The following is a 23,275-nucleotide window of genomic DNA, read 5'->3' on the forward strand; positions in this document are numbered from 1 at the left end:
GATCAAGTATGTCTGTGTTTACTCTTTTCTTGGCCTGAAATTTGGTCTGCTCCTCTAACTGTGTAAAAGTGACATTTTTTTATCCTGTGTACTTACTGTTCCTAGATTACTAAAAATGCATTACCTATGATTTCATGGGACTGCTGAAGCTGTGCTCATCACAACTCTGGAAGTGGGACAAAGGAGGCATTCAGTGTTGTTTGTTGCTACCCAATCATGGGGCTGGCAGGCTTCCCCCTTTTCCCAGGTGCGTCTGACTCTAAGGGACTTTTATGGTTGCTAGAGATCAGGAAGATTACGTAGAAGCTCCTAGCTATACCTCTGCTGGAGCCAGGAATATGTGTGGCATAGGACTCACTACACCAACTCTGTGCTGAGGTCAGTCCTCAGATACCTGCTTAAAGTTGCAAAGCAGACTTAATAGGTCTTAACTTAATGAAGTTGGGCATTGTCTCTCTTAAAGATAGTTGATGAATTATCTGAATAATTTTATTTTATAATTTTAAAAGAACATGGTCAACTCAAATTTGGCTTAAAATTTAGGTTTTGTAAAATAAAGTTTTAAAGAAGCACAAACCAATATACATGTTCCTATGATTTTGTAATATTTCCATGGGAACAGCTTGTTTTATACAAACATTCCCCTTCAGTGTTTGCAACCAAACATCCCAACACTGAAAACAAAACAGATTAAAATGAAAATGACTTCATCTATCTCCCACCCCCACCCAGATGAAAGAAATACAAAAAGGAGCCCCCCTGGATTGTTTTGATTTTCAACTTATTTTATGCTGTCACTACATATTAAGTTGTTTTTGGTTGGCCCAAAGATTTTTGATTTGAAAATGTGTAACTGCATCAGAGAAGTTGTTGTTTGGGCAGGAGGATTTCAGAAGTTTTGGCCTTTCAGAAGTCCTGATAGGTGATTTGTAACTCTTTAAATGACCTGTAGCATTTAGACTTAATACTCCTATTGAGAAGGATGGGACCGTTTTCACCTCTGAGTTATTATTTCAGGCTCAGGGAGACAAAACTTCATTGGTTTACACTCAGTTGACATTTGTCAATTTTTTTTCAGTCCTAAGCGCAAGAAACCAACTTTTAAAAAGAAGAGTTTAGATTCCGAAGCAAAGGTCTGCAAATTCTTTTTCAGTGGGATACATGGGGCTATGGTGTCTTGGAGTCACCTTATGCATCAGGATTGTAACACATTTGTGATCAGGGACTCTTAAGAAAGATTGTTCAAAGAACTTGTATTACAGTCAGTATTGTGATTTAAAGAAATCTGACTTTTTTTACACACACAAACACAGAAAAATTCTGAATTGAATGCATATGGTTTGCAACCAACTTACCAATTGGTGCTCTTAAAAAAATCATTCTGACATTAGAAGTATTGCCCATTCTAGAGGTTCCCTACACTTCATAAGAAATAAACTGAAAACCAGTTCTTAAAACACAAAAACACATTCATTGTAAAAATTATTTTCAAACTTGGTCCTCCTTTGGCTTTTCTGACTGTTTGTTCTGCATCTCTTCCTGACTCTTTGATCTTGAACCCCTCCTCCTCCTCCCTTCTCTCACACTCTGCAGGACTCTCACAGGGCTCCAATTCTGGATTCAAAGCTCCTTCCCCTTTGTATCCCTTGTTTGTGTTGCTGCATCAATGCACAGATAGCTTCAGCTAGTATCTTTATGCTAAGGATTTGCAAATCTATCCACTCTTGACCAGTCTACCTCTGTCCAGTACCTTATCTCAGCCTGTCTCTCTCACATCTCCCTTTGGTGTTCCACCATTAACTGAAACTTAAAATGATCAAAACTAAACTCATTGTTTTTCTTCTGAAACCTTCTCCATTATCCTTTTTCTGTTACTTTTGAAACTAGCACCATCATTCCAGTTACCTTCCCGTCAATCAGTGTTGTAATCTTCAATTCATCCTGATCTCACAAATCCAGACTGTTTCCTAATCTTGCCTCTTTTTCATCATAATTCTAAAATTCACCCTTCTCTTTCTTCACAAATTATAAGTTGTCATCTTGGCTATGATTTCTGTTCCACCACTGATGCCAACTTTGGCCATATGTTTTCTTTCCTCACTTTCTGATGGCCATATGTGGGGGTTGAGAAGGAATTCTCCCTCCCTCACCCCGGGTTAGATCTGCAGCAACCTTGGGCTTTGAGTTTTTTGCCTTTCTTTGAAGCATGAAGTGTGGGCCAGTTGCTGGGATTATCTGGGTATATCTCACTTCAAGAATTAGCTTCCAGTGTAGGGACCTCAGGCACTGGTGCACATTGGTCCCTCCGATTCTTTGCCTATAGCATATAATAGTTTAATTTCCTGGGGGCTGTAATACTTTGGTCTAATTTTGATTGTTGGTTTATGTGCAGATGCTGTGTAGTGTTGGAGGCCTGTGATATGCAGGAGGTCCGATTGGATGAACTGCTTGTCCCCTTCTGGCCTTAAACTGCATGACTCTCTGGCAACCCTCCTCCTTTCAGTCTCTTTCAGACCTCACTAACACCCTCTTCGTCCCCTTCTGATCATACAAAATATAGCTGCTAAGTTTATTGTCCTTTCCCTTTACTCTGATCACATTCCCTCCCTCTTCCCTGTTTGAAATCTCTTCACTAGCTCCTCTTTCATCACATTAAGTTCATGCTTCTTGTCCTGACTTTCAAGTCCCCTCAAAATGCTGCATATACCTACTTATTTACACTTCTTTTTGTTGCATTGCTGCCTCACCCTTCCCGTTCCACCAATGCTGCCTACCTTGACCGCATGTCTCTTTCCTCACTTTCTTTCACACCACCCCTTTATGCTTGTGTGACCCATAAATCCTTCAGTGCCAACTGGCAAGGGGAATACAAGAGTATCCTGATCCTGGTATGTACATTGTTTCATCAAAGAATGTCATGTGAGGTCTTAAATGAGACAGGGTCACCTTGTTATTAATATCATTTATATCATGTATATCATATATACAGATACTATGTAGGAGTTATGTATGTATACTAAAAATATGTTCTTAGAGTTAGTATCAAGGCAGAGTTGACAAAAAGGTTTTCTGTCAAATTAAAGATGTTTATTCACCTGACTTTCTATCAGCATGCAAGTTAAGCATTGTAAGCCAACACAGTGGTTGCACATCTACATACGAAGTCAACGAGGGGATGTGAAATCAACAGGGCAGTAGCACATAGGAAAACAAGTCAAGGGGATTATGCTGACTTGGAGTACAATGAACTTTGGGGATATAAGTAGAAGGGGAAAAGACCTCTTTATCCTGCACGTAGGAAGAAATTTTGCAGTGCGATCACATTGATGAAAATAGGATCACAAAATGGGAAATGCTGCAAAGGACATTAGGGGTAAGAGAAACTTCTTTAGACAGACAGTTAGCCAGTAAAGTTTAGTTTGTAGAAAGTGTGAATTTTTTATATATAGCCCTCTTGGTTTCCATTGGCCTTACTCACTATCTCTTTGAATCTTTGAAAACAAAACATATTGTTGTTTTTCACTGTAAATATATCTACGTACTGAGATATTATGCAGGGTGCTGATCCTGAGCTAAATCATTCAAGTTGATATGTTTACACTCTTGGGTACAACAGACTTAGTATTTCTGTGAGTGTGTTCAGTGGATAAAGGGCTGGATGCTACGGGGAATGTTTCAAAGGGGCTCAGGCACTGGGATACACTATTGTTAATCTGCAAGGCAAAGTAAGGGCTGCTGTAGCCCAGAGGAGATTGTGAGAGTGGCTGACAGGCTGTTGGCGACAGGGAGCTGACGCTCAGTTAAGTGCAAGCATGTCTCCCTCTTGCTGGAGGCTAGGGGATTACAATGTCACAGTCCTGGGCACCCTGAGAACCATCACAGATTGGAATAGCTTCCCCAAACTGATCAGATTGGCTACTCCCTCTGGCACACTGTCTTACATGTTAGCTAATTTCTTTAATACTTAAGATAAGGGATAGTTGGGCCAGGTGTCTTGGGGCAGTTGAAGAAAGTCAGTGTTAATGTAATTTCAAAACATATATACTTATATATTAAACAATTGCACAGTATCTATTTGGTGGGCTCCCTGTCCTCCACTCTGTGTACATTTCTCATTCTTGGGCTACATTGCGAGCTAGGGGTGTGGTTTCCAGCTCACATGCACATTCGTGGTTGCTCTTATTGAGCTACTGTGAGTATAAATAGTGTAGCTGTGGTAACATGGACAGCGGCAGCACAGTATAGCCATGCCGAGTACAAACCTGCCTGAACTCTGTGGGTACATAGCATGGCTAAGCCATGCTTCTGCGCCCTGTGCTACTGTGGCTACACTATTATTTATACTCTGACTAGCTCTCATCAAGCTAGCACAAGTATGTGTATGTAAGCTGGGAATCATGCCCATAGCTCAGTTTAGATGAAGCCTAGAGCAGTGGTTCTCGAAGCCGGTCCGCCACTTGTTCAGGGAAAGCCCCTGACGGGCTGGACCAGTTTGTTTACCTGCTGTGTCAGCAGGTTCGGCTGATCGCGGCTCCCACTGGCCGTGGTTCGCCGCTCCAGGTCAATGCGGGCTGCGGGAAGGGAGGCCAGCAAGTCCGTTGGCCCGCGCTGTTTCCCGCAGTCCCCATTGGCCTGGAGAGGTGAACCACAGCCAGCAGGAGCCGCGATCGGCTGAACCTGCGGAAGTGGCAGGTAAACAAACCGGTCCAGCCCACCAGGGGCTTTCTCTAAACAAGCGGCGGACTGGCTTTGAGAACCACTGGTCTAGAGTATATAAACCATCTAGGGCAGGACCTGTCTCTATAATCTGTTTGGGTACACATAGCCTAATGGGGTCCCAGTTCTGGTATGGGTCCTCTCGATGCCACTGTAATATAAACATTTATTAAAGTTCTGTAGTATTTTAAGAAACTGAGTGTAATGATTATCCTGGAGAAGAAATTCAGCGTTTTTTAAATTAGCTATCTGAAAAGCTTGGCTGGCTGTACTTCAAGGGAAAGCTACATTTCTCATTCCTCTTGGCCACTGTGCTCCAGCACTTTGTAGGCTTCTGGGTTGCTTTAACTTAATCTATACTGAAAGCTATTTCAGAGTTCCTAGTACATCCCAAGTAGAAGTTCAGAACAGTTCATCTGATAGCAGAAGAACACTTATTCATGATGCAGGCTATGTCCCTGGCTATGTCCCTGGTCCATGTTATGTGGACAATTTAAACAAGTGGGAATACAAATACATGCCTTAATTAATAAGGATTTTTAAAAATGTAAATTAAATATACATTTATTCTTTAAAAATAAACCTATTTGAAATTGACAACCTCTGATAAGGCCTAAACTTGATTATACCCTATTCAAATAATTTAAATTAAATAAAAATATTGAGCCATACATATTTCCTGCCAAGTTTTAAAGATCATCAAACAACTGAACTGGTGGCAGTCACTGGCTAAGCAAGCACCTGGAGCCACAGTTTGAAGCTAACCCAGCTTTTGATGGCAGTAGCCTCTTCCACAGGTGCAGAGAAAATATATTCTTCATTTCAGTTTACTCAACTAGTTCAGTTCAATGATGATTTCATTCAGAATTACAAAACTGATTGAGAGTTGAAAAAACAGGAAAGCTTGGTTTTTTTCCCCAATCTATGAATAAAACTACGTATGAGAGGATGAGTCTACTAGCTCGAAAATCTTGATGGACATGGTGACCAGGAACAATCCGTTCACTTCACTAAATTAAGATAATTCTACAGACAGCCCCCCAACCTGAAGCAAATACTCACCAGGAACCACACAACAGAACCACTAACCCAGGAACCTGTCCTTGCAACAAAGCCCATTACCAACTGTGTCCACATATCTATTCAGGGGACACCATCATAGGTCCTAATCACGTCAGCCGCACTGTCATTGGCTCGTTCACCTGCACATCTACCAATGTGATATATGCCATCATGTGCCAGCAATGCCCCTCTACCATGTACATTGGGCAAACTGGACAGTCTCTACGTAAAAGAATAAATGGACACAAATCAGACATCAAGAATTATGATATTCATAAACCAGTCGGAGAACACTTCAATCTCTCTGGTCACTCGATCTCTGACCTAAAAGTCGCAATATTACAACAAAAAGACTTCAAAACCAGACTCCAACAAGAGACTGCTGAATTGGAATTAATTTGCAAACTGGATACTATTAACTCAGGCTTGAATAGAGACTGGGAGTGGATGAGTCATTACACAAAGTAAAACTATTTCCCCATGTTTATTCTCCCCTCCAGACGTTCTTGTCAACTGCTGGAAATGGCCCACCTTGATTATCACTACAAAAGGTTTCTCTCCCCACCCCAATCTCCTGCTGGTAATAGCTCACCTTTCCTGATCACTCTTGTTACAGTGTGTATGGTAACACCCATTTTTTCATGTTCTGTGTGTATATAATCTCCTCACTGTATTTTCCACTGAATGCATCCGATGAAGTGAGCTGTAGCTCACGAAAGCTTATGCTCAAATAAATTTGTTAGTCTCTAAGGTGCCACAAGTACTCCTTTTCTTTTTGCGAATACAGACTAACACGGCTGCTACTCTGAAACCTTTAATAAATCAGTTAATTTTAAATGCAAAACAGGTTTTGATAAAGTTGGATGAACTTTTTCTTATATAACCAGCATATTTAAAGCAATATTATTTAATAAAATATTAAGTTGCTGTTTTTAGTTGAATTTGAATTTCCATCCAAATAATGATGGACACAAATCACTAGTGGAAAAAAAAATATTTGTCTAGTAAATAAGAAAAGCATCATTCATCATTTTCTAACATAACAAAAAAAATGTAAACAATAATTTGTATAAAGGTAGAGTTAAGCTGTATAATTGCTGAAATAAATGTTTATATATAGAAATAGTGCATAGTTAGAAAAAAAAAGGGGGGGGCACCAAATTTATCGTGAAGGCTATATGTAGTTGCAAATATGTTTTAATGATTACCAATTAGTTAGGATCAATCTATTTTAGGAAAATAAAGTACAAATGCAAAACAAGATTAAAATTGATTCACTTATTGTAACAAGTTGAATTGGAATATTTTTGAATGTTCAATTTCATAAGACAAGCATTGGAGTTTCAGTAGCATTTGGAGAGCTTGAATGGAGAGAAGGCATTTTTAAAAAGTACCTTTTTGCTGTGGAGGAGAAGGGATAAGAAATATAGGTGGTTCTATGTCAAATACGAAACAGGATTGAAAACTGACACATTTTCAGAATAGCTTAGTAGGAAAAATATGGTCAAGTTCATGTATTTAGTAGTTTTCTTTGCTCTTCTTCTATTGTGGCTTACTTATTTTAGTGGAAGTTTAACCCATGCCTTCCTGGTGTGGCGCTCTGTCCCCCTCTAGTGGCAGCTAGACCAGCTAGAGATTATTGCGCCTGTTACAGTCTTGGAAGGGAGATGTGTCTTTTAGTTCACACAGTATTGGCTCGTGCATTAAGCATCAGAGGTCCCAGGTTTGATCCTGGACGATGACGATCAGAATCTGTTGGTGTTCCAGAAGGTTAACTTAATATGTTATAAAAAATAAAATCTAAGGAACCATTTTAAACAAAACTAAGACCTTCCAGGTACTGGTTCTTCAATAGTCCATTAATATACTCCTTTCATGGATTGAGGCATTTGGCCACAGAAAGACATCTAAAACAGGCTCTGTCATTTCTTAATGCTGTTGTAATATATTAGATCGAAGGGTTGGATTGTTTTTTAGAGCTGTTCTAAAACTGGCAGAGGTGTCATAAGAACATAAAACACAGTTTTTGTTTAAAATAGTCATAGAATCATAGAATATCAGAGTTGGAAGGGACCTCTGGAGGTCATCTAGTCCAACCCCCTGCCCAGAGCAGGACCAATCCCCAATTAAATCATCCCAGCCAGGGCTTTGTCAAGCCTGACCTTAAAAACTTCTAAGGAAGGGGATTCCACCACCTCCCTAGGTAACGCATTCCAGTGTTTCACCATCCTCTTAGTGAAAAAGTTTTTCCTAAAATATCCAACCTAAATCTCCCCCACTGCAACTTGAGACCATTACTCCTTGTCCTGTCATCTGCTATCACTGAGAATAGTCTAGATCCATCCTCTTTGGATCCACCTTTCAGGTAGTTGAAAGCAGCTATCAAATCCCCCCTCATTCTTCTCTTCCACAGACTAAACAATCCCAGTTCCCTCAGTCTCTCCTCATAAGTCATGTGTTCCAGACCCCTAATCATTTTTGTTGCCCTTCGCTGGACTCTCTCCAGTTTTTCCACATCCTTCTTGTAGTGTGGGGCCCAAAACTGGACACAGTACTCCAGATGAGGCCTCACCAATGTCGAATAGAGGGGAACGATCACGTCCCTCGATCTGCTGGCTATGCCCCTACTTATACACCCCAAAATGCCATTGGCCTTCTTGGCAACAACGGCACACTGTTGACTCATATCCAGCTTCTCATCCAGTGTAATCCCTAGGTCCTTTTCTGCAGAACTGCTGCCTAGCCACTCGGTCCCTAGTCTGTAGCGGTGCATGGGATTCTTCCGTCCTAAGTGCAGGACTCTGCACTTGTCCTTGTTGAACCTCGTCAGATTTCTTTTGGCCCAATCCTCCAATTTGTCTAGGTCCCTGTGTATCCTATCCCTACCCTTCAGCGTATCTACCTCTCCTCCCAGTTTAGTGTCATCTGCAAACTTGCTGAGGGTGCAATCCACACCATCCTCCAGATCATTTATGAAGATATTGAACAAAACCGGCCCCAGGACCGACCCATGGGGCACTCCGCTAGATACCGGCTGCCAACTAGACATGGAGCCATTGATCACTACCCGTTGAGCCCGACAATCTAGCCAAGTTCCTACCCACCTTGTATTGCATCCATCCAGCCCATACTTCTTTAACTTACTGACAAGAATACTGTGGGAGACCGTGTCAAAAGCTTTGCTAAAGTCAAGGAATAACAAGTCCACTGCTTTCCCTTCATCCACAGAATCAGTTATCTCATCATAGTAGGCAATTAGATTGTTCCTTTAGCACTCTTGGACCCATGGACTTGTGCACGTCCAGCTTTCTAAAAAGTTCCGAACCACTTCTTTCTCCACAGAGGGCTGGTTGCCTCCTCCCCATGCTGTGCTGCCCAGTGCAGGAGTCTGGGAGCTGACCTTGTTCTTGAAGACAGAGGCAAAAAAAGCATTGAGTACATTAGCTTTTTCCACATCCTCTGTCACTAGGTTGCCTCCCTCTTTCAGTAAGGGGCCCACATTTTCCTTGACTTTGTTCTTGTTGCCAACATACCTGAAGAAACCCTTCTTGTTACTCTTAACATCTCTCGCAAGCTGCAACTCCAGGTGTGATTTAGCCTTCCTGATTTCACTCCTACATGCCTGAACAATATTTTTATACTCCTCCCTGTCATTTATCCAATCTTCCACTTCTTGTAAGCCTCTTTTTTGTGTTTAAGATCAGCAAGGATTTCACTGTCAAGCCAAGCTGATCGCCTGCCATATTTACTATTCTTTCTACACATCGGGATGGTTTGTCCCTGTAACCACAATAAGGATTCTTTTAAAATACAGCCAGCTCGCATAGAAATTATGGTTTTGTCCTATTATAGTAAAGATAATAACACTAAAGCACATTATTTGCTATTGGTCATCCCTTTTAAAATTTGTTAAAACATTAACACACAAGCTGTTTCATCTCTGAAAATGTGCTATTTTATTCCTATTCAGTATCTCATTGAAGATTCTGGGAAAGAATGGATGGTTAGCATCAATTCAATCTGTTTTTTTTTTCCCACCTGAACTTGACCTCCTGTTGTACTTATATTCTAAAGAATAAACTGAATAATGTAGATCTAGCCAAGGTACTTATTATCACAGATCTTAGCAAGTGCCCTTTACTGACCTTCCACTAGGACTACTGTGAGGGGAATCCAAGCTTCTGTGCTTTGGATCCCTGGGATATTTCAAGGCCCTGGAGCCTGAATGGAGTCCAGCCTCTACCCCAATCTTAGGGTCTCTAGGCACACTTTCAGGGCACAGGCCTTCTATCTGGAACCCCCCGAGTGTAGGAACCCACTGTCCAGCTCCCTAGGCCTTCTTGGCATAGTGTTGACCCCTCAGACTCCCTGGTATTTAAACACCCTCATCTCCAAGAACTCCACCCCACAGGTGTGAAGTGTCTGGTTTACAGTTTCATTCTCTCAGGGGCACGCAGCAGTTGTGAAGCAGTCAACACACACACACACACATTGTCTAGTCTAATGTCTGTATGCTCTTTACTTAACAGATAAAACACAGAAGAGTACAGATTGTACACAAAAATAAAACATCCTAAACGTAATGCCCCTCACTAGTTCACCATTCCCTTGGGAGTCCTTGGGGGATCATCTGTGTTCTTTCAGGCAGCAAGCAGGGACGGAGAGTTCTCTACCCCCTTGCCTACGCTGCCCCTGCAGCAGCAGCCTCCCCGAATTTGATTCTTGGAGTCTTGCATAGTAGTACAGAGCACTACCAGTAGCTCAACAAGTATGTGTTCTGTCTGTTAATGACCTCGACTGGGTAAATAATGTAAAATGCACTAAAACTCTGTGTGGAAATTATTTGGGAAAGATATTGACATATAAAACCACAAATTCTGTAACTCACTGGGAACATTATAAATGGAGGGGATCAAGTCCTGAATCCTGATAGGTTTCTTGAGTGCATGTATGTTTCACAGATTGAATGGCATCGTCAACTCTTATGATTTGGCTCAAGGAAAGTAACCCTGTCAAAATGTACTAAGAACTCTGTACCAACATCATGATAAATCATTGGCAGGTCTACTTGGAGTAACACTCCAGGCAAAGGCATATTACATCTAAGACTTTGCCTTTACATCAGGCAAAGGCATATTACATCTAAGACTGAATAAGGGTTGTATGAGATGTTCTTATTCAAGTGCTTGCTCATGTCGATTCCATTCTAGGTCTGTGCGCACCCACGTGCATGGTCTTTGGAGGTTTTAGCCTTAGCAATATCCATAGGGCCAGCTGTGGCACCCCCTTGAGTGCCACGCTTATGTGGTGGTATTTCAGGCACCTCCGGCCCTGCGCCCTCTCAGTTCCTTCTTACTGACCGTGGTGGTTAGTCGGAGCTCCTTTCCTTGCATCACAAGGGCTAGCGGTTTAATCTCTTCTGACTTTGAGCCTTAGGGCCTTGTAAATAATTTGTTTATAGTAGTTAGTGTTAAGTAGTTAAGTGTAGTTAGAAGTTAGAGTCTCTCTGGGTTTTAAGCCCTGCGTGGACTGTAACAGGCCTATGCCTGTAAGTGACCCCCATAACAGCTGCCTCAAGTGCTTGGGGAAAATCACATGTGAAGGACAAGTGCCAAATTTTTAAAAAATTTTGACCCAGGACTCAGAGTGGGATATTCATTTGTGGGATATTTATTCATTCATTCTTCTCATAGAGGCTGCCCTTCGTCTGGCTTCCGAACCATCCTGCCAAGACTCACCTAGTACCTTGACCTCAGTGTGCAGCGCACCTTCTGGCACCGGGCTCCACTCAGCACCATTCCCCATCGCTGGTGCCCCAAAAGAAAATGAAGCACAGCTCCCCTGGACAAGTAAGGCCATGGGACATCAGGCAAAGGACTCAGTTGAGGCCGCCCAGCCACTCTAGAGCCACATGTATGTACCTTCCCAGTCGGGGACCATAGCCCCTTAAAGGATCCACCACCAACTCCTGGGAGTGGTAGGGGACCCAAACGCCTGATGGCATCGATTCCTTCCCAAGCTCCCCTGGTGCTGAGAGAGCAGAGGCCTCCGCACATGCAGCCATCACTGCGTGTACCACAGGAAATGGCAAAGGCTCCCTGTGAGGGCAAGCCAGCTGCTAAGACCCCCTCAGGGGGCAGTGGAGTGCCACCGATCCCCCAAGACAAGGCAGCGCTTTCCTCCTCTACACCTCAGATCTCCGGAGTCCCAGCCCAGATCCTCTGGGGTTCGCCCTCGATCACCGGCATTGTAATTGCGGGTTGAAGGACTCTCAGGCCACCCTTTGCTTGCTGGGCATGCATACACCGCAGTCTGCATGGAAGCAGTTCCGGCCGCCCCCACCACCAAGACCTTGGCAGCCTCATCAGGGGTCTGCAAGGAGATGTGTTTTAGTCGTCACCTTCCTTCCTCCCGCACGTTCCAGCCCAGTGAAGCATCCTGGGCGCAAGAAGTTCTCATTTTGAAGGTGCACTCAAGAGTGATGCCCCAGTCACTTTCCCTGATCCACCTTGTCCTTTCCTCGACCATCTTCATCCCTACCGTTTGGCCTGTTGCAAGTCACTTCAAACCGCTGGGTGCTGGACATAGTATCTTGGGGTTATATCCTGTAATATTTGGCTGCCCCTACTTCCCCCTCCCCTCTTCCCTGTCTCCCTTCAGAGACCTTTCTCACAAGCAACTCCTCGTTCAAGAGGTTGAGAACCTCCTGCACCTGGGGGCAGTAGAGGAGGTCCCTCGGGACATGAAGGGAAAAGGGTTCTACTCCTGCTATTTCCTAATTCCGAAGGCAAAAGAGGGCCTCAGACCCATTCTGGACCTGTGTCGCCTTAACAAGTGTCTCAATAAGCTGAAGTTTCTCATGGTCTCCCTGCCCTCCATCATCCCCTCCTGGGATCCAGGAGACTTATACGCCGCCCGCAACTTAAAGGATGCTTATTTCCATTTTCCCAGGCCACAGACGCTTCCTCTGTTTCATAGTGGGCGGGTGCCATTTTCAATTCATGGGGCTGCCCTTTGGCCTTTCATCAGCCCCAAATGTGTTCACAAAATATATGGCTCCAGTGGCTGCTTTCCTGAGATGCCGAGGTGTCCAGGTCTTCCTATATCTCAATGACTGGCTCATCAAAGGCAGGTCAAGCACAGAAGAGCCTTGATATGGTGCATTCCACCTGCCGCGACCTGAGCCTGTTAATAACTGAGAAAAAATCTACCTTCACGCCTGTCCAGCAAACAGAGTTCATTGGGGCAGTTCTCGACTCCATGCGAGCCAGAGCCTTTCTTCCGGAAGCACATTTTCAAGCCAGGCCTGACCTGATCTCCCATGTAAAGAACCACCTTCTCACAATGACTCACACCTGCCTCCGACTTTTGGGCCACATGACCATGTGTACATACATGGTCAGCCATGCTTGGCTTCATCTCCGGCCCCTGCAAGTGTGGCTGGTGTTCGTCTACATTCCCAACAAGCACGATCTGGACCGGGTAGCCAGGGTGCTGGACCACATCAGGTCGTCCGTGGATTGGTGATTGGACCCCAGGTTAGTGTTGGAGAGAGTCCCTTTCGCAACCCCATCCCTGTCGCTGGCCCTGGTCTCCAATGCTTTGGACCTGGGCTGGGGAGCCCACCTGGGAGAGCTGAGCACCTAGGACCGCTGATTATGGGGCGATCTCACCCTCCATATCAATGTCAGGGAGCTCAGAGCGGTTCGCCTGGCCTGCCAGGCTTTCTTGCCCCACCTGAAGGGCAAGGTTGGGGCAGGTGCTGACAGACAACATTGACACGATGTATTATATCAACAGGCAAGGCGATGCCAGGTCTTTGGCCCTTTGTCAAGAAGCTCTCTGCCTTTGGGACTTCTGTGTGTGGCATGCCATTCACCTGATAGCCGCGCACCTGCCTAGAACCAGGAACATCACCTCAGCAGGACTTTCTCCTCTCGCCACGAGTGGTCGCTCTATCTGTAGGTGGTCAGCATAATTTTCCAGAGGTGGGGAAGAAAATGCCAGGTGTTCTGTTCGATCTGGGGAATAGACAGGGGCTCACTGTCAGATGCCTTTCTCATTTCATGGTTGGGGGTGCTGAAGTATGGATTCCTGCCAGTGCTGTTGATTCCAGGGTCCTTGTGAAGATCAAGCAAGGCAGGGCTAGAGTTATCCTAATAGCCCCTGCTTGGCCTCGTCAGCATTGGTTTGGCTGATTGCCAAGCCTTTCGGTAACCACCACACTGCAGCTGTCCCTCTGGCCAAATTTGATGTCACACAACCACAGCAGCCATTTGCATCCGAACCTGGCAGTGCTGCACTTGACGGCTTGGCTACTGCATGGCTAAGCGCGGACAAAAGGGCATGCTTGGCCTGTGTCCAGCAGGTCTTGCTGGGTAGCAGGAAACCCTCCACCAGAGCGACTTACCTGGCCAAGTGGAAAAGATTCACATGCTGGGCCTCGGAATGGTGTATTTGGGCCGAGCAGGTCCCGCTGCAGGAGATCATGGATTATCTGCTGCACCTCAAACTCCAAGGTTTGTCCCTGTCATCTATCAAGGTCCACCTGACCGCTATCTCTGCTTTCCGTGCTCTGTTCCAAGGCAGGTCAATCTTCGCTCACGACATGATGGCATGGTTTTTGAAAGATCTGGAGCGTCTCTACCTGCACGGCCAGGATCTCGTCCCATCCTGGGACCTGAATTTCATACAGTCGAGGCTCATGGGGTCTCCCTTTCAGCCTCTAGCTTCCTGATCTCTCCTGCTTCTCTCCTGGAAGGTCTCATTCCTAGTTGCGATAACGTCAGCATGCAGGGTGTCTGAGATCAGGGCGCTTATTTAAGAGCCACCCTATACAGTCTTCTACGAGGATAAGGTCCAGCTGTAACCACACCGAGTGTTTGTGCCCATGGTCATTTCCCAGTTTCATACTGGCCAGGACATGGTTGCCTGTTGTCTTTCCAAAGCTTTATGCATCAGATGAGGAGCGCAGGTTACGCACTGTGTACATCAGGAGGGCGCTGGCCTTCTATATAGAGAGAACAAAGACATTCTGTAAGTCAACACGTTGTTCGTTGTGGTGGCAGACAGAATGAAAGGTTGCCCACTGTCTGCTTAGAGGATTTCATCCTGGATCACGGCCTGCATCCTCTACTGCTTTGAGCTGGTGAAAGTGCCTCCGCCAGCGATCGTGATGGCACACTTGACTAGGGCACAAGTGTTGTCAGTGCCCTTCCTGGCACAGGTATCAATCCAGAAGCTCTTTAGGACTGCTACCTGGTCATCTGTCTACATGTTCACGTCTGATTATGCGCTTACCCAGCAAGCTTGAGATGACTCTGGCTTTGGCAGAGCAGTGCTGCAAGCCTCAAGACCGTGAACCCTGATTCTGCCTCCATTGATACTGCTTGTGAGTCACCTAGATTGGCATCAACATGAGCAAGCACTCGAAGAAAAATGGTTACCCATCTTTTTTTTGTAATTGTTGTTCTTTGAGATGTGTTGCTCATGTCCATTCCATTACCTGCTCTCCTGCCCCTCTGTTGATCTTGTCAGCAAGAAGGAACTGAGGGGGCGTAGGGCCGGTGGCACCTGATATACCCGACTCATCAGCGCAGCAATCAAGGGGGCACCACAGCTGGCCCTACGGATACCACTAATGAAAAAATCTCTGATGGGCGCACATAACTTAGAATGGAATGGACATGAGCACCACATCTTGAAGAACAGTTACAAAAAAGGTGGGTAACCATTTTTTCCTCGAAACCCCATCCCTACTCACTCCGTTCCCAATTCCACAAAAGAACAAAACCCTTTCAGTGCCATTTCTCTGTCACATGATATGGCATATAACAAAACTGTGCAATTTCTGTATTTAGAGTAGTAACAGACATGAAAACCCTTACACTAAACACATGATGGTTTACCATTTGTAAAAGTTCTCTTCTTTTATAAGCATTGCATTGGTTTCTTTTTAGCATACTGTTTAAAAAGAATTATAAAACTGAAACAGTATATTAAATTATTGGAATTTTTTTATGAGCCTATCCCAAAGGTTTACCAGTTTTTAATAATAACAACTAAGGATGTGTATTTCAATCTCTGCCTCATATTTTTAAGCACACAAATTAAAGTTGAAATTCCTGTTTATTTTTCAACTCATTCTCGATTTGTCATATTTTCCAGGTACATTGATTAATGTGTTCTCCATGAAATTATTCCCTTTACATGATAATGCTTTCAGGTTTAAACTTAGTGTCACAACTATTGTTGACAAAACAGTGAGATGTATTAATGTAACAATTCAATTTCCCTCAAATACAATCCAGGAAGAATAATGAAAAGCACAAGCTGAGCAATCTTATGATATATATGATGTTAGCAAGATCATTTTTCTTGCTGCCCTTGATAAAAATTAGCCTGTCAAAGATACTAGCTACCCACGTATTAGCAGATGGGTTGCCTTGACTCTAGATGTCACAAAATTTTGTTATGGTAATGGCTCAGAGAAGAAACAGTACAGAATCGGTTGTCAGTAGCTAAACAGAGTTTGAGAGGAAAATGTCCCCTGATAAAGTTTGGTTTTATGAATGTCTCAGCTGACTTTATAACAACTGATTAAAAGATAAGTCAGTTTTGAGTAATTTAGTTCTCTGAAAAGAAATAAAAGATGTAGAAATCTGTTTTAAAAAAACAAAGTTAAAAAATAGTTCACTGTTGCACATTACCCTCAACCCATTCAGATGTAAGTGTAGACTCCCTCCCCAGGCCCTACGCTACCAGCACTCCCAGCTATCTTCGAGACACCACTGACTTCCTGAGGAAACTACAATCCATAGGTGATCTTCCTGAAAACACCATCCTAGCCACTATGGATTTAGAAGCCCTCTACACCAACATTCCACACAAAGATGGACTTCAAGCCATCAGGAACATTATCCCCGATAATGTCATGGCAAACCTGGTGGCTGAACATTGTGACTTTGTCCTCACCCATAACTATTTCACATTTGGGGACAATGTATACCTTCAAATCAGCGGCACTGCTATGGGTACCCGCATGGCCCCACAGTATGCCAACATTTTTATGGCTGACTTAGAACAACGCTTCCTCAACTCTCATCCCCTAATGCCCCTACTCTACTTGCGCTACATTGATGACATCTTCATCATCTGGACCCATGGAGAAGAAGCCCCTGAGGAATTCCACCATGATTTCAACAATTTCCATCCCAACATCAACCTCAGCCTGGACCAGTCCACACAAGAGATCCACTTCCTGGATACTACAGTGCTAATAAGCGATGGTTACATAAACACCACCCTATACCGGAAACCTACTGACTGCTATGCCTACCTACATGCATCCACTTTCAGCCAGACCACACCACACGATCCATTGTCTACAGCCAAGCTCTACGATACAACCGCATTTGCTCCAACCCCTCAGACAGAGACAAACACCTACAAGATCTCTATCAAGCATTCTTACAACTACAATACCCTCCTGCTGAACTGAAGAAACAGATTGACAGAGCCAGAAGAGTACCCAGAAGTCACCTACTACAGGACAGGCCCAACAAAGAAAATAACAGAACGCCACTCGCCATCACCTTCAGCCCCCACCTAAAACCTCTCCAACGCATCATCAAGGATCTACAACCTATCCTGAAGGACGACCCATCACTCACAGATCTTGGGAGACAGGCCAGTCCTTGTTTACAGACAGCCCCCAACCTGAAGCAAATACTCACCAGCAACCACACACCACACAACAGAACCACTAACCTATCCTTGCAACAAAGCCCGTTGCCAACTGTGCCCACATATCTATTCAGGGGACACCATCATAGGGCCTAATCACATCAGCCACACTATCAGAGGCTCATTCACCTGCACATCTACCAATGTGATATATGCCATCATGTGCCAGCAATGCCCCTCTGCCATGTACATTGGTCAAACTGGACGGTCTCTACGTAAAAGAATAAATGGACACAAATCAGATGTCAAGAATTATAACATTCAAAAACCAGTCGGAGAACACTTCAATCTCTCTGGTCACTCGATCTCTGACCTAAAAGTCGTAATATTACAACAAAAAGACTTCAAAACCAGACTCAAACGAGAGACTGCTGAATTGGAATTAATTTGCAAACTGGATACAATTAACTTAGGCTTGAATAAAGACTGGGAGTGGATGGTCATTACACAAAGTAAACTATTTCCCCATGTTTATTCTCCCCTCCAGACGTTCTTGTCAACTGCTGGAAATGGCCCACCTTGATTATCACTACAAAAGGTTTCTCTCCCCACCCCAATCTCCTGCTGGTAATAGCTCACCTTTCCTGATCACTCTTGTTACAGTGTGTATGGTAACACCCATTGTTTCATGTTCTCGGTGTATATAAATCTCCCCACTGTATTTTCCACTGCATGCATCCGATGAAGTGAGCTGTAGCTCACGAAAGCTTATGCTCAAATAAATTTATTAGTCTCTAAGGTGCCACAAGTACTCCTTTTCTTTCTGAGGTTACAGACTAACACGGCTGCTTCTCTGAAACAGATCAGTTTGGCTAATTCGTAGGGGTAATACATATTGCATGTTTAATAGGTTTGGAGTAAAATTGTACTATCAAAACCATTTTAACAGAAATCCCAAGAGTTAAATACAGTTGAGCTGGTCTTGTATAATTATTGTATAACTGCTGTTGTGGTTTGCCTTACATTGTGTAAAGTAATTATGTGGTCAAGTTTTAAATCCTGATCTATCCAAATCTTGCAGTAAATTTTTTTTTAACAGCATTGTGATCTCAGTATTGCAGAATGCTTTGTGTGTTTCCTTTAAAAAACATTTACTTGTGGACATATGTGCAGTAAGAAGATTTCTCACGTATATGGAATCCTGAATTTTGAGTTTAGAATCTCGTTGTGTTTCTCTGAATTTCTGCTCTAATGAAAAAGAGCATGTGGTGCATATTCTTAATAATCAAATAACACTCAGTCTTAGATCTCCTTATTGAAGAAGTCCTGTAATAAGACGGTAACTGAATCCAAATGTAATTGAATCCAAATGAAAAGATGTTTTGAAAATACTCTGTGTTAACTCCTATTAATTTGAATGACAGCATGGGGAATTCTGTTTAAAGAGAGTTTTCAAATAAAATTACTTGATGTCATAAACTATTGAGATCCTTGTATGAAGAGTTTCAATTGTATTTATAGTTTAATAGTTAAACATTCACATCAGATTTATAATTTTCAATGAGAATTTACATTTTAAAATATTGGAAAGATCATTTTTAATTGAAGAGAATTCATTAAAGAAACTCATTCTCAGAGTTAGATTAAAATTTAGAGTTGTGTTTAACTGTTTCAGGAGACTTGGGTTCAATTCCCTGCTCCTCCAGAGGCTTCCTGTTGGCTTTGTGCTAATTACTTAGCATCTCTGTGCCTCAGGTTCCCCATCTGTAAAATGGGGATAATAGTATTTCCTTACCTCACAGGATTGTTTTGAGGATAATTACATTAAAGATGGTAAGATGCTTAGGTAATATGTAATTGGTGCTATATAAATACATAAGATCGATACTATGGGGAAATAGTGACCAAAATTACTATAAAACTGCAGTATCCTCAAGTAATGTACTATGAATTTTACAACAGAAATATTTATAGTTATGAATGTTTTCTAAAAAAGTGCTATCCAAAGTAACTACAAGGAGCATCAAAATTTCTTTAGTATTTGGTAGCACTGTATAATCTCTGTTGTATACTGCTCCTAGCTTTTGTCAAGAAAATTGATGGATGAGGTAAGGATGTTGTCACCAGAAATCTCACGTTACTTCAATATCACAGGAAATGAGGATGCAACAGAGGTGATGATATGACCTAAATCCTTACCCTTTTGGGGTCTGACCTAATCTCTGGCCCCAGCTGGAAGGCCCGCCTTACAAAGGGGGCAAAGCGAATAGGATTTGCTGTGTGACCCAGATCCCCTAAACCTATAAGCATCCGTAAACCTAACTCATTATCCTCCATTTAAAAGCCCTCCTCAAAACTCTCCTTTTCCATGATGCCTACAACAAAGTTTTAAAACTTAACAGTCAGGCTGCTGGTGTTCTGAGACTACTGCCTATCATGCTGACCAGATTGTCTCTGTGTTTTCTTGCACTCCTCCATCTGTTGTGTCTTGTCTTATACTGAGACTGTGAGTTCTTTGGAGCAGGGTCAACATTTTTTTCTGTATTTATACAGTGCCTAGCACCATAGGGTCCTGGTCCATGAGTAGGGCTCCTAGGACCTACAATAATACTACTAATATAAACAGGTACACTATAAAGCTTTGTCCCCTTTAAAAAAAAAAGTTAGTACCTGTATAAACAGTAACTGCCAATGGTGCACTTGCACTGGTGGTAGCCATGCTGTAAGTGTTACTGTCAACAGGGCACAGGCATTACTATGTGATAAAATCCCTCTCTGAGCAGCTTTCTGTTACACCATTGTAAAGACCTATGTCTACCCGAGCAGTTTACTGCTGCTGCACCATTGATGGCTGTGTCTAGTGCTAATATTTTGTGTAGATGCATCCAGGGTTTCATTCTGTTCTGTTCTGTTCTGTCACAAGAAGCCTTAAAATGGAGTTGGACTTCTGCAGGTGAGATATGCGACAATAAACAAGTTTTGCCCCATTGTCCATCAGCATTCTTGGCATAGATTCTAATCGTTGCCATGACATTCAGATTAAAAAGCTATTACAACACAACATCAACTAACACATGTTAAATGGATTAAAAACTGGGTGATGTAACATAAATAATCCAGTAGGCATCTTTCTAGTAGGGTCTGTGGTGTGAAAAAGGTTAACTTGTACTGTTATTGAGCACCAAATAATTTGATCCCTAAAATTATTCAGTCTAGAGAAACAATATAACATATATAGATATACATATATAGAGAATATGGTGTGCTATCTCTTGTTAATTGTTTCTATTTTTGCCAACTCAAGGATGTGACTTCTACTATTTAATCAAAGAGGTTCTTTTACATACTTTAGGGGACACCATGATTAAACCTAAGCAAAATCATCATAATTATTAACCAGAGCTATTTTATTCTTAAAGTAAAAAAAAAATACACATTAGATATAACACAGAACAGAACACAAATGATAAACTAGTTACTTTTGTTACAATTGATTCTGTATGTCTGTCTCTTTAGAGCATTTTTAACAGAGATTATACCCTTGAGGGTGAACTGCCTCTGGGGTGCTTTATCCTTGGTAAGTTAAAACCAAGGTATTATTTCCCAAAATTTTGGTGAGTCCAGTCATCAGGGCCGGCTCCAGCTTTTTTGCTGCCCCAAGTGGCGAAAAAAAAAGAAAAAAGAAAAACCCCATTGAGCTGCCGCCGAAGAGGTAGAGAGGGAATGAAGAACTCGCTGCCGAATTGCTGCTGAAGACGTGGATGTGCCGCCCCAGTAACGCACAGAGTGCTGCCTCTTTCTATTGGCCGCCCCAGGCACCTGCTTCCTTCGCTGGTGCCTGGAGCCAGCCCTGCAAGTCGTAGTATATCATTAGAAAATGAAGACTTTGTAAATAGACTCAAGAATTTGATTATCAGGGATAATAATTTATAGATGGGCAAGGTAAGCAATCTTCACTCAATCCTATGAAATCAAAGAAAATATTTAAATCAGTTACTTAGAAGAAGCCATTTAAGGAATTGTCTTAAAATAGGCTAATTAGTAAATATTAAGAATCTTAAATCCCATTATTTCTCTGTTTAACAATATTTAGCCCCTGTCTCCTCTCCAGGAATATGTGGACCAGCCATTTGCTGTTTAACTGGAGAAATGTTTAACATCTTAAATTATAACAGCCTATCCCAATAAAATCATTACAAAATTATTACAAGAGTTTTAAAATCTTTGTCGTTGTTAACCCCTCCGCCAATGTTTGTCATCTGCAAACTTTACCAGCAATGAATTTTTCTTCCAGATCATTGATACATATACTGAGTATCATTAGGGAAAGAACAGATCCCTTTGGGACCTGTGATGAAGAAATCTCAACGCCAATGCAAAAATGATTTTGCATGAACATTTAAACCAGCTTCTGTACCAAATAACTGGAGAAAAGATCTAATGTGACACCAATTTTTAAAAAGGACTTCAGAGGTGACCCCGGCAATTACAGGCCGGTAAGCCTGACTTCAGTACTGGGCAAACAGGTCTATAGTAAAGAACAAAATTGTCAGACACGTAGATGAACGTAATTTGTTGGGGAATAGCCTACATGGTTTTTGTAAAGGGAAATCATGCCTTACCAATCTACTAGAATTCTTTGAGGGTAAACAAGCATGTGGACAAGGGGGATCCAGTGGATATAGTGTACTTAGATTTTCAGAAAGCCTTTGACAAGTTCCTTCACCAAAGGCTATTAAGCAAAGTAAGCAGTCATAGGATAAGAGGGAAGGTCCTCTCATGGATTGGTAACTGGTTAAAAGATAGGAAACAAAGGGTAGGAATAAATTATCAGTTTTCAGGATGGAGAGAGGTAAATAGTGGTGTCCCCCAGGGGTTTGTACTGCGTCAGTCCTATTCAACATATTCCTAAATGATCTGGAAAAAGGGGTAAACAGTGAGGTGACAAAATTTGCAGATACAAAACTACTCAAGATAGTTAAGTCCCAGGCAGACTGCTAAGAGCTACCAAAGGATTTCTCAGAACTGGGTGACTGGGCAAAAAAATGACAGATGAAATTCAATGTTGATAAATGCAAAGTAAAGTACATTGGAAAACATAATCCCAACTATACATATAAAATGATGGGGTCTAAATTAGCTGTTACCACTTAAGAAAGAGATCTTGGAGTCATTGTGGATAGTTCTCTGAAAACATCCTCTCAATGTGCAGCGGCAGTCAAAAAGTAAACAGAATGTTGGGAATCATTAAGAAAGGGATAGATAAATAAAACAGAAAATATCATATTGCCTCAATATAAATCCATGGTACACCCACATCTTGAATACTGCATGCAGATGTGGTCGTCCCATCTCAAAAAAGATGGTTTGACATTATCATAGTTTGTTACTGTTGCCAAGAGACTGAGGAAATTAACCGTCTCTATATAAAAATAAATCATAAAGAAAAGGAATGACTAAGTTTGAGAAACAATATGATGGCTTAAGGCTAAATAAAGTATGCTGTTTAGAAGCTTGAATTGATTTTTTTTCCTTTGTAAAGTAAAAAGTTTTTTTTTCTTGTGTGCTATACACTGTGGCAGATGCATAGATTCCAAGGACAGAAGGGACGATTGTGATGATTGAATCTGACTTCCTGTATAATACAGACCATAGAACTTCCCCAAAATAATTCCTACACCATATCTTTTAGAAAAAACATCCAATCTTTATTTAAATATTGCCAATGATGGAGAAATTACCACAACCCTTGATAAATTGTTCCAGTGGGTAATTACTTCTGTTAACAATTTACACTTTATTTTCAGTCTGA

The 23,275-nt window shown here is 42.3% G+C and overlaps 1 protein-coding gene and 1 long non-coding RNA gene across 6 annotated transcripts in view; one reads left to right on the forward strand and one right to left on the reverse strand.

Moving 5' to 3' along the window:
- ZFYVE28 (zinc finger FYVE-type containing 28) overlaps nt 1-23,275 on the forward strand; it is a 308,906-nt gene that overhangs the window by 87,513 nt on the left and 198,118 nt on the right. The window lies entirely within an intron of this gene.
- The window catches only part of LOC311519310, a 33,890-nt gene continuing 31,565 nt past the window's right edge, over nt 20,951-23,275 (reverse strand). For both annotated transcript variants that reach the window (XR_014711251.1, XR_014711252.1), the window contains exon 3: nt 20,951-21,426. This is a non-coding gene — a long non-coding RNA (uncharacterized lncRNA). The remainder of the gene's footprint in view (nt 21,427-23,275) is intronic.

The sequence above is a fragment of the Lepidochelys olivacea genome (assembly GCF_965140295.1).
Source record: "Lepidochelys olivacea isolate rLepOli2 genome assembly, chromosome: 4".
NCBI classification, from domain to species: Eukaryota; Metazoa; Chordata; order Testudines; family Cheloniidae; genus Lepidochelys; species Lepidochelys olivacea.